This window comes from Rhododendron vialii, chromosome 3a, assembly GCF_030253575.1.
Source record: "Rhododendron vialii isolate Sample 1 chromosome 3a, ASM3025357v1".
Lineage (NCBI taxonomy): Eukaryota > Viridiplantae > Streptophyta > Magnoliopsida > Ericales > Ericaceae > Rhododendron > Rhododendron vialii.
This window is the reverse complement of record NC_080559.1, coordinates 15,170,468-15,185,578: the sequence shown is the minus strand read 5'-3', so window position 1 is coordinate 15,185,578 and position 15,111 is coordinate 15,170,468. Positions and strand designations below refer to the sequence as shown.

Here is a 15,111-nt window from a genome sequence, read left to right as displayed (position 1 = left end):
AAAAATCAGCAAAAAAAAAAGGACTGGAAAGTGCTTAATCTGAGCAGTTTTTAGCTCAGATTTGATGAACGATTCAATTAAAAACTGCTCAAAACAAACACTTTCTGGTCATATTTTTTGCTAATTTCTTGCGGGCAACCTTAAAATCACAATCTGCACACATTGAACGATTCGGATTATAAAAACTTAATCGGAAACTATGAGATTGAGATTTGAAATATTTTTTTAGATGTTTTTATAGGTGTTTCCGGAACTGTCCCAATGATCAATATTAAGAATAAATTTGCGTGTCCTACTAATTATATATGGTAATCAGAGTCGGCCCTTACTTTTTGGGGCTTAAAGCGAAAATTAAAAATATGACATCTTTTGTTGGACTATATTAAAAGATAAAAAAAATAAGAGGGACCCTGACGCAGCGTAAAAGCGAAGAATAAACTCACACAATAAAGAACAACCTAAAAAACTAGAGATACTCTCTCTTCTCAAGCAAAGCTCAAATTTTTATTAATCAACTGATTTGCCCTAAGGCTTACAGTGTTTATTTATAGGCTACTAGAACCTAAACATATTAGGAAATTAAAAAAAAGGTAATACTTCCTAGCCAAACAAAACAATTACTAGAAAGAAGAAACTTCCTAATTAAAAGATACTACCAAATCAAATCCTTCCTATCATGGAAATAAAAGATACTAGCAAATCAGATCCTTCTTATCATGGACAATATATGAAGATTCAGAGGATTTCAAGAATATTCCAATTTTAGAAAAATCCACTGAGATCTTATTACTACTTTGCCCTTTGTCTCTCATGCTGATCCATGTATGCACATGCAATCAAGTCTGCATCATCCTCTCCAAGTTGTAGAGAATTTGCCCTCGAATTCGCAGACTCCTCATCGAAACTATCACCTCGGTATGGAATGAGATGTTTGACATTGAACGTAGCAGAAGTGCGGATCTGACTTGGAAGCTTCAACTTGTATGCATTGGGGTTAATTTTCTCAAGGATCTCCAATGGTCCAATCTTCCGAGCTACAAGCTTGTTGTACTCACCCGCTGGGAAGCGATCCTTTGTCAAAACAGCCCACACAAAGTCACCCACTTCAAATTCCACGACACGACGCTTTTTGTCACGCCCCGCCCCGCAAACGGCACCCAGAGTGGGCCCGAGTCAGCGCGGCCACGTGGCATTCCACACAATAGACCACACCACACTCTACAACCAATCAGAATACAAATTAGCGGAAGACTTCTCACTTAAAATACAACCAAGTCAACGCCCAAAACCTCAACTCTCAAGTTATAATAAATATCCCTCTCTCCAATTAATTACATAACTTTTAGGTTAGCTTCTAGACGAATCAGCTACGCAACAATCTAACCAAAGACATCACCCGACGCTAGTCTAGCACTCTCCAAAGCGTTGACCAGTAGTGGACCCACTCTAAGCCACCTGCTACCTGGCAGTCCAAAAAGGAAAACCAGAGTGTGTGAGATATAGAAATGCTCAATAAAATGTCACGATACCCAAAAGAATATCAATAATCATAACCACCACATTCTCCAAACATAGCAATATTATTCAATAAACAACCACATAACAATAACGGCATGAATGTAAATCACACAAAACTCAACATAGGTACTCAATCGTATAACCACATGTATAAACACCAACATACAGTGGCACGTCTGCCACATCCCATGTACCCAAGGAATTGTGTCCCGCACACCACACTCCCATTCACCGTTAATTAGACGACATGGCCCACGATATGGTGTGACTCACTCCACAATCCTTTCGCGGGTACAATCAACATACAACAAGCATGCATACCATTAGCTAAACAATATATAGCATGATATACAATTTCGACCACATATATCCATATCAATAGCTAAACCTCGATTAGCATGATATCATTGATATATAATCACCTCCACCGCATTATTTACATATCGATAATCATATTGAAAGCTAAAATACCATTAGCAAGATATATACATACCACCATAGCAATATCTTATTGAGAAGAACCATATCAGACACACTCACCTTTCATTCGACTGGAGTATGCCAAACTTACGGTTTCGGCACCTCCTAAAAGACCGGCTCGTTACCTAGCCACAAGTTAACCCATATTAGCATATGAACATCTAGGAATGTTAAACCAAAAGCTAGACTAACAAATCATAACATGCCTTCTACACTAGCTAATGGGGCAAACATTACACAAAGTCACCAAAATCTCTAGAGGTGTCCGGGAGTACCCACGTACCCGGGAGACCTCACACATCTTTTCCATACTCCAAGGTACTCCAACACACCCAAAAATATCAAATATAAAGACCCACAACTGTACAATCTCAACCAAACAGACCAACGCAACAAAACTCCCAAAACAGGAACGACAACCACAACCAGCCTGTCTTATTTTGGCCATATCTAATTAAACAACATGAATTCCAGGGCGACACTTAAACCATTGAAAAGTAGACTTCTTCTTCTTTGAATCCATAGGTCATACATCAAAAACAGAGTTCGGGTAACCTAACTACGGCCTTACGATTATAGCTTCAACATAACAGTAAAAACTGGTGCAAAGGCAGAATTTAGGTCAACTTTAAATGCAAATCTGTTATCGCTCGGACATACCCATGATGCATGGGACGTATCGTTGGAAAGCTCTATGTGTCTAGTTTCTAACAAAACAAACGGTGTGTCATTTCGAGTCCCGAGCTAGGAGTTATGGCCATTATACCAAAGTCCGTCGGTGCTGTCAGATTCTACGCGGGAATAAGTAAAATTGATTGAAAAATCATAACTCTTTCATCTTAAACCCAAAAGTATTGAAACCAACACCAAAAGTTGCACCACTACAAGCCCTGCACTCAGTTAAAATCCCAGGTTCAGAAACGAGAGGAGGTTAACCCAACAATCAAAAGAAAAACCGATTTGCAACCATTTTCGCCCCAGTCAACCAACCCTGCTTTAGAAATTCACCAAAAATTGTATACTAAACCAAATTACTTGATTCCAACGCCAATCTCTTCTTAACTTAAATATGCAGCTCCTATAAAAGACCCAAAGCCACCCAAAATGTTCATCATGCCCAGAAAGTTAAAAGAAGACAGCCACGCACAGAATCGCACATCCAGCAAACAGCCAGTATTCAAAGATTCATAACTAATTGTGTGATTATCGGTTTTGCATGATCTTGGTACCGAAATCTTCGTATTGAAACGTACTTTGACAGTTATGAAGACACCAAAAATTGATTCCTAGCAAAAGGGCCCCCAAAAGACAGATTACCAAAACCCACGAATTTGACCCAAAACATGAACTTTGTCGATTTCCTTTCAAAACTCAATCCATGGAGAATCTAGCCACACAAACATGAAATTAAACATGGATTACACTTCTAGAGTACAAGAACTTACTTGTCACCGAGTTGGATCGTCGAAACCGGACCTCTCCTTCCTCCCTCCCCTTAGCCGTGACCTCCTCCTCCCTTTCTCTCCCCCTCTCTCTCTCGCTATGTCGGCAGAATTGGGAGTCGGCAGAATTGGGAAGAATCTGATGGCTATTTAGTCACTTAGGAAGAAATCCTATGTGGTCACCTCTCCTCTCAACTTATACTCCAAACCAATAACAATTCTCCATGTAAATCACACCAAGGCCCCTCATAGAATCCAACAAATACAAATTAAACCCCAAACCTCAAAATTAAATTGAAACTCTAAATATCCCGAGATGGGTGTTACAACTCTCCCCCACTTGGAATATTTCGTCCCCGAAATAGCACTCGCCACAAAATCAACAACAACCAACCTCACAATGTTACCAACACCATCCTCAAAACAAACACCTTCACCAACTTACACAACTCATCCACCTGTAGACAAAAACCAAACTTCAAAAAGAATAAATCCAACCTCTACCCAAATCTTACCTCAAAGAAAATAACCTCAAACATGCATACACTCAAAATTACTCAGTAACCACACAACACCCAACCTCAAACTCAATAACACCACCAAAAACAAATCTCCAACTCTCGTTAAAGCTCAACATATCCCAACACCAGTAACTTCCTTAGCAAGGACAATTCATAATTCGCACCAGCCCTATCAATCACTTCTCTCGACAACAACTAGCACACAACACGGTACCCATAAAATTAAAACATAAATACCCCACCTACACACAACACCGTCCCAAAGAGCCACCACCCAATCTAGAGACAATGTTAGACCTCCCGCCGGAAACTACGTTGCGCAGACGCGGTTCCAACTGGATTTCAAACAAGTCCAAAAATCTTGGCGTAACACTTAAGGACACACACACACACTACGCATACATATACATCCTCTACTCAACAAGATATATATATTATCCACATAGATATACACAAAACACTCACTCACACTCTAGCATGGTATCCTATCATCAAGATACATTTATATTCTCTCCATTCCCTCACACTTTACCTTTACACAAGGGCACGAAAATTCTCAACAACTCCTCACACAAGCACAGTATCTTAAACGAAAATGCACACCCAACTCACCCATAAGTTATCCCAACCCCACACACAAGAATCCTCAAAAATTACTCTACCCACAACTCATTAACAAAACTTAAAAATACCTGGCACCTATTCGAACGAATCCATCGCCGGCTCCTGCACCCTTGAACACTGTGCCGCTTTGTGCCCAAACTCGCCACACAGTAACCCTGTATACTTTTCAACACCCCGAACCCTCTCTGACCAATTGCTCCATCGACCACAACGAACGTATCGACATTCACCGCCACTAACCACTGCCTGTACTCCTATCTCGTCTCCTCTGAACCCTCTTTGGATTTCTCAAAACTCTAACTCTCACTAAACTTGAAACCTTTGCTCCTTACTCTCCTCAGCACTATCACTACCATTCTCACTATCCTCACAATCATCCTCGTCATTACCACTATCACCTTCACTGCCATCACCATCACCCTCACCATCTCTCTGCCTCTCACCAACCTCCAACCCTAGTAACCGTTGTTATACTCAACTCCGCAGTACACATGCACCCTGTGCACCAAACAATACCATCAATATACAATTTTGCACACTTATCCGTAGTATAAGTAACCTCAACTGGTAAAAGATGTGTTGACCTCGTTAACTAACCCACTACAACCTAAGTAAAACCACTAGTTCACATTGAAATGATAAACTTTCCACAAAATCCAAAGTTCCAATAGGACACTCACCAACAGAATAATCTTTTAATCCATAATTTAAACACTAACGTGTCAATGTTACACAACCACTTACCAACCGCTTACTAGCTCACGCTCTGCTTCCCAAACCTTACCTCCCACCAGACTATAACCTTAACAACACATTTAATCTATTTCCCTCTTAACTCATCCACACTGATAACCACAACATAGAAACACTCACCCACAACTATCCCCTCATAGACTATCATAACCATATTCCAGTTCACGGAATGAACAAAACCATTCCCACAAAACTCCAAACTATTATGTTATTCTCTCATACAAGCTCAACAACTTAAAATCCACTAAAACTAAGCTCTCCAAAACTTATAACATCCACGTATTCACCTCATCAACTACTCGCACTGTCATAGGACTCACACACCACACAACCTTAAATCATTCTCCCCTCAACCCAAATCATATGCCACAAGCACATCACTACCCTAAATAAACCTTAACACAAAAATTTCCACAAACATGATCACCCCATAATCATCAAACAACCCCAACAGATACAACTCTTGTCAAAACCCCCCCGACACCACCACCTACGATACCGCCGACACTATGCTCAAAACATTTAGTTCTAGTACCACAAATCTCACACATCCTCCTGCAATGAAAGGGATACTAACCCCACTCAAACCGTACAAGGAAAATCACTTTAAACCTTTCAAGCAAACACGTACCTGAACCCTGTGCAAACTGCCAATGAACCACAACCATCTGCTACCCCATGAATCGAGCCATATCAAAACCCTGCATTCATGTGAATTGTGCCACAACTACAACACATTGTCAACTACATCCGTTGTTCATCCCACACCGTCACCAAATATAACATCCTCAACACATACCGTATGATTCAAATCCGTTTATCAGAAAAAACCTGTTTCAACAATCAACATCAAACACAATGGTTATGGATATAACTCACACGTTAGTTAAATCCCTAACCGCTACTCGACAAACTCAACTCCTATGGTCCACTACCAACCCCCAACCAACTCTCAACACAGAGTCTAGAAAGTACTAGCTCTGATACCAAGCTGTCACGCCCCGCCCCGCAAACGGCACCCAGAGTGGGCCCGAGTCAGCGCGGCCACGTGGCATTCCACACAATAGACCACACCACACTCTACAACCAATCAGAATACAAATTAGCGGAAGACTTCTCACTTAAAATACAACCAAGTCAACGCCCAAAACCTCAACTCTCAAGTTATAATAAATATCCCTCTCTCCAATTAATTACATAACTTTTAGGTTAGCTTCTAGACGAATCAGCTACGCAACAATCTAACCAAAGACATCACCCGACGCTAGTCTAGCACTCTCCAAAGCGTTGACCAGTAGTGGACCCACTCTAAGCCACCTGCTACCTGGCAGTCCAAAAAGGAAAACCAGAGTGTGTGAGATATAGAAATGCTCAATAAAATGTCACGATACCCAAAAGAATATCAATAATCATAACCACCACATTCTCCAAACATAGCAATATTATTCAATAAACAACCACATAACAATAACGGCATGAATGTAAATCACACAAAACTCAACATAGGTACTCAATCGTATAACCACATGTATAAACACCAACATACAGTGGCACGTCTGCCACATCCCATGTACCCAAGGAATTGTGTCCCGCACACCACACTCCCATTCACCGTTAATTAGACGACATGGCCCACGATATGGTGTGACTCACTCCACAATCCTTTCGCGGGTACAATCAACATACAACAAGCATGCATACCATTAGCTAAACAATATATAGCATGATATACAATTTCGACCACATATATCCATATCAATAGCTAAACCTCGATTAGCATGATATCATTGATATATAATCACCTCCACCGCATTATTTACATATCGATAATCATATTGAAAGCTAAAATACCATTAGCAAGATATATACATACCACCATAGCAATATCTTATTGAGAAGAACCATATCAGACACACTCACCTTTCATTCGACTGGAGTATGCCAAACTTACGGTTTCGGCACCTCCTAAAAGACCGGCTCGTTACCTAGCCACAAGTTAACCCATATTAGCATATGAACATCTAGGAATGTTAAACCAAAAGCTAGACTAACAAATCATAACATGCCTTCTACACTAGCTAATGGGGCAAACATTACACAAAGTCACCAAAATCTCTAGAGGTGTCCGGGAGTACCCACGTACCCGGGAGACCTCACACATCTTTTCCATACTCCAAGGTACTCCAACACACCCAAAAATATCAAATATAAAGACCCACAACTGTACAATCTCAACCAAACAGACCAACGCAACAAAACTCCCAAAACAGGAACGACAACCACAACCAGCCTGTCTTATTTTGGCCATATCTAATTAAACAACATGAATTCCAGGGCGACACTTAAACCATTGAAAAGTAGACTTCTTCTTCTTTGAATCCATAGGTCATACATCAAAAACAGAGTTCGGGTAACCTAACTACGGCCTTACGATTATAGCTTCAACATAACAGTAAAAACTGGTGCAAAGGCAGAATTTAGGTCAACTTTAAATGCAAATCTGTTATCGCTCGGACATACCCATGATGCATGGGACGTATCGTTGGAAAGCTCTATGTGTCTAGTTTCTAACAAAACAAACGGTGTGTCATTTCGAGTCCCGAGCTAGGAGTTATGGCCATTATACCAAAGTCCGTCGGTGCTGTCAGATTCTACGCGGGAATAAGTAAAATTGATTGAAAAATCATAACTCTTTCATCTTAAACCCAAAAGTATTGAAACCAACACCAAAAGTTGCACCACTACAAGCCCTGCACTCAGTTAAAATCCCAGGTTCAGAAACGAGAGGAGGTTAACCCAACAATCAAAAGAAAAACCGATTTGCAACCATTTTCGCCCCAGTCAACCAACCCTGCTTTAGAAATTCACCAAAAATTGTATACTAAACCAAATTACTTGATTCCAACGCCAATCTCTTCTTAACTTAAATATGCAGCTCCTATAAAAGACCCAAAGCCACCCAAAATGTTCATCATGCCCAGAAAGTTAAAAGAAGACAGCCACGCACAGAATCGCACATCCAGCAAACAGCCAGTATTCAAAGATTCATAACTAATTGTGTGATTATCGGTTTTGCATGATCTTGGTACCGAAATCTTCGTATTGAAACGTACTTTGACAGTTATGAAGACACCAAAAATTGATTCCTAGCAAAAGGGCCCCCAAAAGACAGATTACCAAAACCCACGAATTTGACCCAAAACATGAACTTTGTCGATTTCCTTTCAAAACTCAATCCATGGAGAATCTAGCCACACAAACATGAAATTAAACATGGATTACACTTCTAGAGTACAAGAACTTACTTGTCACCGAGTTGGATCGTCGAAACCGGACCTCTCCTTCCTCCCTCCCCTTAGCCGTGACCTCCTCCTCCCTTTCTCTCCCCCTCTCTCTCTCGCTATGTCGGCAGAATTGGGAGTCGGCAGAATTGGGAAGAATCTGATGGCTATTTAGTCACTTAGGAAGAAATCCTATGTGGTCACCTCTCCTCTCAACTTATACTCCAAACCAATAACAATTCTCCATGTAAATCACACCAAGGCCCCTCATAGAATCCAACAAATACAAATTAAACCCCAAACCTCAAAATTAAATTGAAACTCTAAATATCCCGAGATGGGTGTTACACTTTTTGTCGGCAGCTTGCTTATACTTTGCAGAAGATTCTTCGAAGTGTTGCACAATCATCTTGTGAACCGCTTACAAACCTGAAATCAGATCCTCCGCTTTACCATTGGGACGCTTCAAATCCGGAACAGGAGCCAAGTCAAGGGGCGCTCGAGGATTAAACCCATATGTAACAAAGAAGGGACTAAACCCAAAGCTGCGATTGACTGAGCGATTGTAGGCGAACTCAGCTTGATACAACCGTTGGTCCCAAGACTTTAGATGATCACCCACAAGGCTACAAAGCAGATTACCCACAGAGCGATTAACCACCTCGGTCTGACCGTCAGTTTGCGGATGATACGCAGTGCTGAAATCAAGTTTTGTGTTGGCCAACTTCCACAGACAGCGCCAAAAGTGACTAAGGAATCGTGTGTCCCTATCGGAGACAATAGATTTGGGCAGCCCATGCAAACGATAAACCTCACGGAAATAGAGTTGGGCGACATTAACAGCATCTGTAGTCTTCTTTCAGGCAATAAAGTGTGCCATTTTTTAGAACCGATCCACCACAACAAAGATAGAATCATTTCTTTTCTGCGTTCTTGGCAATCCTAGGATAAAATCCATACTAATGTTGGCCCATGGCTGATTCGGTACAGGCAGTGACATGTATAAGCCTACATTGGTCGCCGTTCCTTTGGAAACTTGACAAACCTGGCAACCCTCAACAAACCTTGTAATCTCTTTGCGCATTGTAGGCCAATAGTAAGAGTCTCCTACAAGCTGAACCGTCTTGTCTCTCCCAACGTGTCCCTCCTCATGCAACTCCTTTATGATTTTGAGGCGTAAACTACTTGCCGGCACACACAACTGATTGCCTTTGAATAGAAATCCATCATGCATCTGATAATCTGCTCGATTTCCAGCCTCTACATCTTTCATAATCGGCCCAAAATAAGGATCACTAGGCAATAATTCACGAAACAAATCAAAATCCAATACCTTAGCTCGCATGGTGACCAAGAGATGTGTTCGCCGACTTAGAGCATCGGTTACCTTGTTTAAAGCACCAGACTTATGCTTTATAACAAAGGTGAATTGCTGAATATATGCGGCCCATGCAGCATGCCTTGAAGAGAGCTTCTCCTGACTATTAATATGCTTCAAAGCATCATGGTCAGAATACAGGATGAACTCATTGTATGCCAAGTATGAACTCCAATGCTTAAGAGCTCGAACAATGGCAAAGAACTCAATATCATACGTGCTGTAATTTAACTTTGAGTCACCCAACTTCTCGCTGAAGTTGTAACACCCCGTCCCACATTGGAAGTCTACATGGATGATCTTGGGCATATAACAAACCTTGTGGGCAACTACTAATACCTTGTGCTTAAGCTTTTGGGCCATGTGGTATGACTTGTGGATCGAAATAAGGGTTCTGGGGCAGTGGTCTGCTGGGGGCGTTACAGGTGGTATCAGAGCCATTCATGTACACGACCGTGTGGGCCCATGGAGTTTGGTTTGATTTGGTTGTTGGTTTGATTTATAATGGTGATTATAGTGCTCAACCCCTCGTGAGGGCGCGAGGCTATAAAGTTGGGGAGATTGTAACACCCCGTCCCACATTGGAAGTCTACATGGATGATCTTGGGCATATAACAAGCCTTGTGGGCAACTACTAGTACCTTGTGCTTAAGCTTTTGGGCCATGTGGTGTGGCTTGTGGATCGAAATCAGGGTTCTGGGGCAGTGGTCTGCTGGGGGCGTTACAGAAGTAAGCTACCGGTTTACCATGTTGGCTCAAAACAGCTCCTATCCCCACTTTAGATGCATCACAATGCAACTCAAATGGCTGGGAGAAATCCGGTAAGGTAAGCACCGGGGCTGTAATCAATTTCTGCTTAATCCTTTCGAAGGCTAGTGTTGCTGCATCCGTCCATTCAAACCCTCCCAATTTCATGCAATCAGTTATTGGTGCCATAATAGTACTGAAATTTGGAATAAAACGGTGGTAAAAGTATACAAGTCCATGAAAACTCCGAACTTCATGAACACTAGTTGGGATGGGCCAATTCTTGACAACTTCTACTTTGGACCTATCCACGGACAACCCATCTTTTGACACCACATACCCCAAAAATAAGACACTATCAATCATGAAAGAGCATTTAGGCATGGCAGCAAAGAACATATCTCGGCGCAATATTGTAAAGACCTCTCGCAAATGATGTAGGTGCTTTTCTATGTTAGCGCTATAGACAAGGATATCATCGAAATAGACCACAACAAACTGACCAATCAAAGGCCTGAAAATCTGGTTCATAACCCTCATGAAAGTGCTCGGCGCGTTGGACAATCCAAATGGCATGACCAGCCACTCATATAAGCCCTCATGAGTCTTGAAAGCTGTCTTCCACTCGTCGCCTGGACGAATTCGAATCTGATGATACCCGCTTTTGAGGTCCAGCTTACTAAACACCTTTGCCCTGCTAAGCTGATCCAACAGATCATCGAGTCGGGGTATTGGAAACCGGTACCGCACCGTTATCTTATTGATTGCACGGTTGTCCACGCACATACGCCATGTACCATCCTTCTTCGGCGTGAGCAATGCAGGCACTGCACACGGGCTGAGACTCTCCCTGATATGGCCCTTTAATAACAATGCTTCGACTTGTCGTCGAAGCTCCTTATGCTCCTTCGGACTCATTCGATAATGTGGCCGATTAGGTAAATTCGAACCTGAAACCAAGTCAATCTGATGTTGTACATCACGCAGAGGTGGCAACTCTTCAGGCAAATCATCGGGAAACACATCCCAAAACTCCTCAACCAACGGTCTAACTGATTTTGGAATCGGGCTATTTGTTGCACACTCCTTGCAAATCAGAACATAGACAAGTCTTGAATCTGCTGCATCTTCCATAAACTTCCTCGCCAAAAGGTTGGAACCCTCCCCTTTAGTAGGTTTAAGATCAACTTCTTTACTTGGAACAAGGACTATTTTTGTACTACCAAACATGAAGCTGTATGTGTTCTTCTTTCCCTCGTGTAAAGCATTCCTGTCATACTGCCAGGGCCTTCCCAATAAAAGGTGACAAGCATCCATTGCAATAACATCACACCATGCATTATCCTTGTACTTGGAGCCAATTGAAAATGAAACTAAACAACGCTTAGAAACAGTTACCTCATTCCCTTTCATAAGCCATGACAACTTATAAGGGCTTGGATGCTTCTCCGTTGCTAGCCCTAATTTGCGAACAGCCTCTTCTGAAACCACATTCTCACAACTTCCAAAATCGATGACAAGGCAACATACCTTACTGCCAATTGTACAAGTTGATTGGAAGATGTTATTTCGAAGCCAATCATCCTCACTGGCCTTTCGAGGGGTGAAACATGCCCTTTGAATTACCAGTAAAGGCCCATAATCTCCTTGCACAAACTCTTCTTCGACCCCATCCTCATCGTACTGTGCTGCTTGCTCTCATTATCTCCGGCATCCACAAACAGTCCCTTTCCGAACCGTTCGTTTCTTTTGCAATCTGCCATCCTATGACTCGGTTCACCGCACTTAAAACAGCGTGCTGTGTTGCTGTTTATTGGTGCACGGTTTGCTTGGCCAGTCGCAAGAGGCTTCCCAATAGTGGTTTGATTGTTCACTAGAGGGATGGGACGGCTACCGGTAATGTTGCCAAACTGGAATCCGCTCTTCCGGCCAGCTTGCTTCTCCAATGTCAAGGCCTTTTGATGTGCTTCTGAAACAAAAACGGGGTCGTAAAAGTTCAAAGCATCCTGAAATTGTTCTCTCATGCCCCCAATATACCGTGAAACCAACTGATCTTGCGATTCTGATAGGTCATTGCAAGCCAAGAGTTGGTAAAACTCCTGGGTATAAATCATCCACTGACTTTGAGCCCTGCCGCAAGTTCTGCAATTGCTGGTACAACGATCTTGTGTAGTTATGGGGCAAGAAAGATGCCCGCATATGTTTCAGCAACTTTTCCCATGAACGAATCTTCTCTTTTCCCTGTCGCTCATGGGTTTGTTTAAGCTGTTGCCACCATGCAGCGGCACGCCCTTGAAACTTTGTTGCAACCAAAGAAACTCGTTTGTCCAAAGGTACCTCTTTGAACTCCAAAATTTCCTCCACAGCCGCAACCCAATCCAAAAACTCATCGAGCTGTGAGCAACCCATGAATTCTGGTATGTCAAGCTTGAAGCCCGACTCTCAACGCTTGTATGTATCTGGAACCACAGCAAGCTCTTTCCTTTGTGGCCGGAGCACAACAAACGGGTTGTCACCATCTTCACACTCGACATCGTCACCACTCTCCGCATTCACTCGACGTGAATGGGGATTTTGGTGTTGAGGTGCTCCTCTAACAACAGTCAAAGCGACAAGTTGCTCTGTCAAGGCGTTGAACTTGTCGTCAAAGAGTTGTGCTAAGCGGGCCTCTAGTTGAGCTTCAAGCGCGGCATAATTGGCTCATACGCCTCGTCGGCAGCGCCATGTCGACCACCAGCACCTCGACCTCCTCCTTTTGGCGGCATTGGTGATGGATCAGGAAGCGAGCCTATGCTCTGATACCAACTGACGCAGTGTAAAAGCGAAGAATAAACTCACACAATAAAGAACAACCTAAAGAACAAGAGATACTCTCTCTTCTCAAGCAAAGCTCAAATTTGTATTAATCAACTGATTTGCCCTAAGGCTTACAGTGTTTATTTATAGGCTACTAAAACCTAAACATATTAGGAAATTAAGAAAAAGGTAATACTTCCTAGCCAAACAAAACAATTACTAGAAAGAAGAAACTTCATAATTAAAAGATACTAGCAAATCAAATCCTTCTTATCATGGAAATAAAAGATACTAGCAAATCAGATTCTTCTTATCATGGACAATATATGAAGATTTAGAGGATTTCAAGAATATTCCAATTCTAGAAAAATCCATTGAAATCTTATTACTACTTTGCCCTTTGTCTCTCATGTTGATCCATGTATGCACATGCAATCAAGTCTGCATCAGACCCTTACAATTGAAATTTTTTTAAGGTCTAAAACGACCGCAACACTTGATTTAGGCTTAGCTTAGGGCCGACTCTCATAGTAATACATATCGTCTTCTCTCTTTCTTTTTCTTTTTTTTTCAAACGGAAAATAATACATAACGTCTTCTGTCCAAATACATCGATTCATTCAAGTGGATACTCTCCAGGTCTTGTGCATTCACAGACATCTGCGGGCCCCACGTGATTTTAAAATTATATTAATATCCACCAATATTCTAATTATACCTAATAAATGTTGGAAACTTTTCACAATTTGGTGAATGAAATCAAGGCATGCGGAGGGGGTCTCCTCAACAACCGATAAGTCTCAATGTTGGTACAACACTCCAACAAATCTGGACCTATAATCTGGGTGTGTTCTATTAATTAAAATAGTATTTATTTTTTGAATTAAACATGATGTATTATGAAAGAATGATAAATTTGTAAAATAGTAGAAAATAAGAACCTAAGCTGAACGAAGTGTGTCTACTTATTACCCATGTTTAGTACCCCATGAAAGAGGTTTTATGGCTGAAATTCATTATCAGCAGTTTTTTTTGTATTCAATCCTGGTGTGTAGCTCAAAGGTTACCTGATGTGTATAAATTGGGCATCTCGTTTTCTATTTTTTCACCGGTTCACGAGTTCTCCAAGCTATTTTCTGATATTATTCTTGTGAGAGAGAGTGGGGGCAGACAAAATTCAATTCGCCACGGCTTTCGGTGGTTTTGTGACTATTGTGGTTTAGTTATTCAATTCTGGAAGACAACACCAGTCAACCTCCAACATCCTTCAGTGAGACGATTAATCTATTTTAAGGATACTATTTACAAGACTTAGTTTGGTTTTCACCATCATTTGTTTCAGTTCTTTTTTTAATATGTAATCAGTTTATCATATGTAATGGGAGTTGTATACGGAATTATCCGATCATACTATATTTTTCCCAACAATAAATGTATGATAATGTTTCAATAAAATTATTATATATTCTCTTTGTGGGGATATTTGTATGATCAATATCTTAGAGCGTCCACAGTAGAATACGCAAAACAAAAAATTATTAAAGTTAGAAATGTTAGATCAAAAAAGTGCT

General features: G+C 41.4%; 2 long non-coding RNA genes across 2 annotated transcripts; both read right to left on the bottom strand.

Annotated features, from left to right (window-relative positions):
• Positions 1 to 482: 482 nt before the first annotated feature.
• Positions 483 to 10,239, bottom strand: LOC131318677 (uncharacterized). The gene is made up of 2 exons (XR_009197777.1): positions 8,968 to 10,239; positions 483 to 1,125 (listed from the first exon to the last, which is right to left on the bottom strand). It is a non-coding gene; the product is annotated as an uncharacterized LOC131318677 (long non-coding RNA).
• Positions 1,241 to 8,764, bottom strand: LOC131318676 (uncharacterized). The gene is made up of 3 exons (XR_009197776.1): positions 8,644 to 8,764; positions 2,012 to 7,323; positions 1,241 to 1,462 (listed from the first exon to the last, which is right to left on the bottom strand). It is a non-coding gene; the product is annotated as an uncharacterized LOC131318676 (long non-coding RNA).
• Positions 10,240 to 15,111: the final 4,872 nt, after the last annotated feature.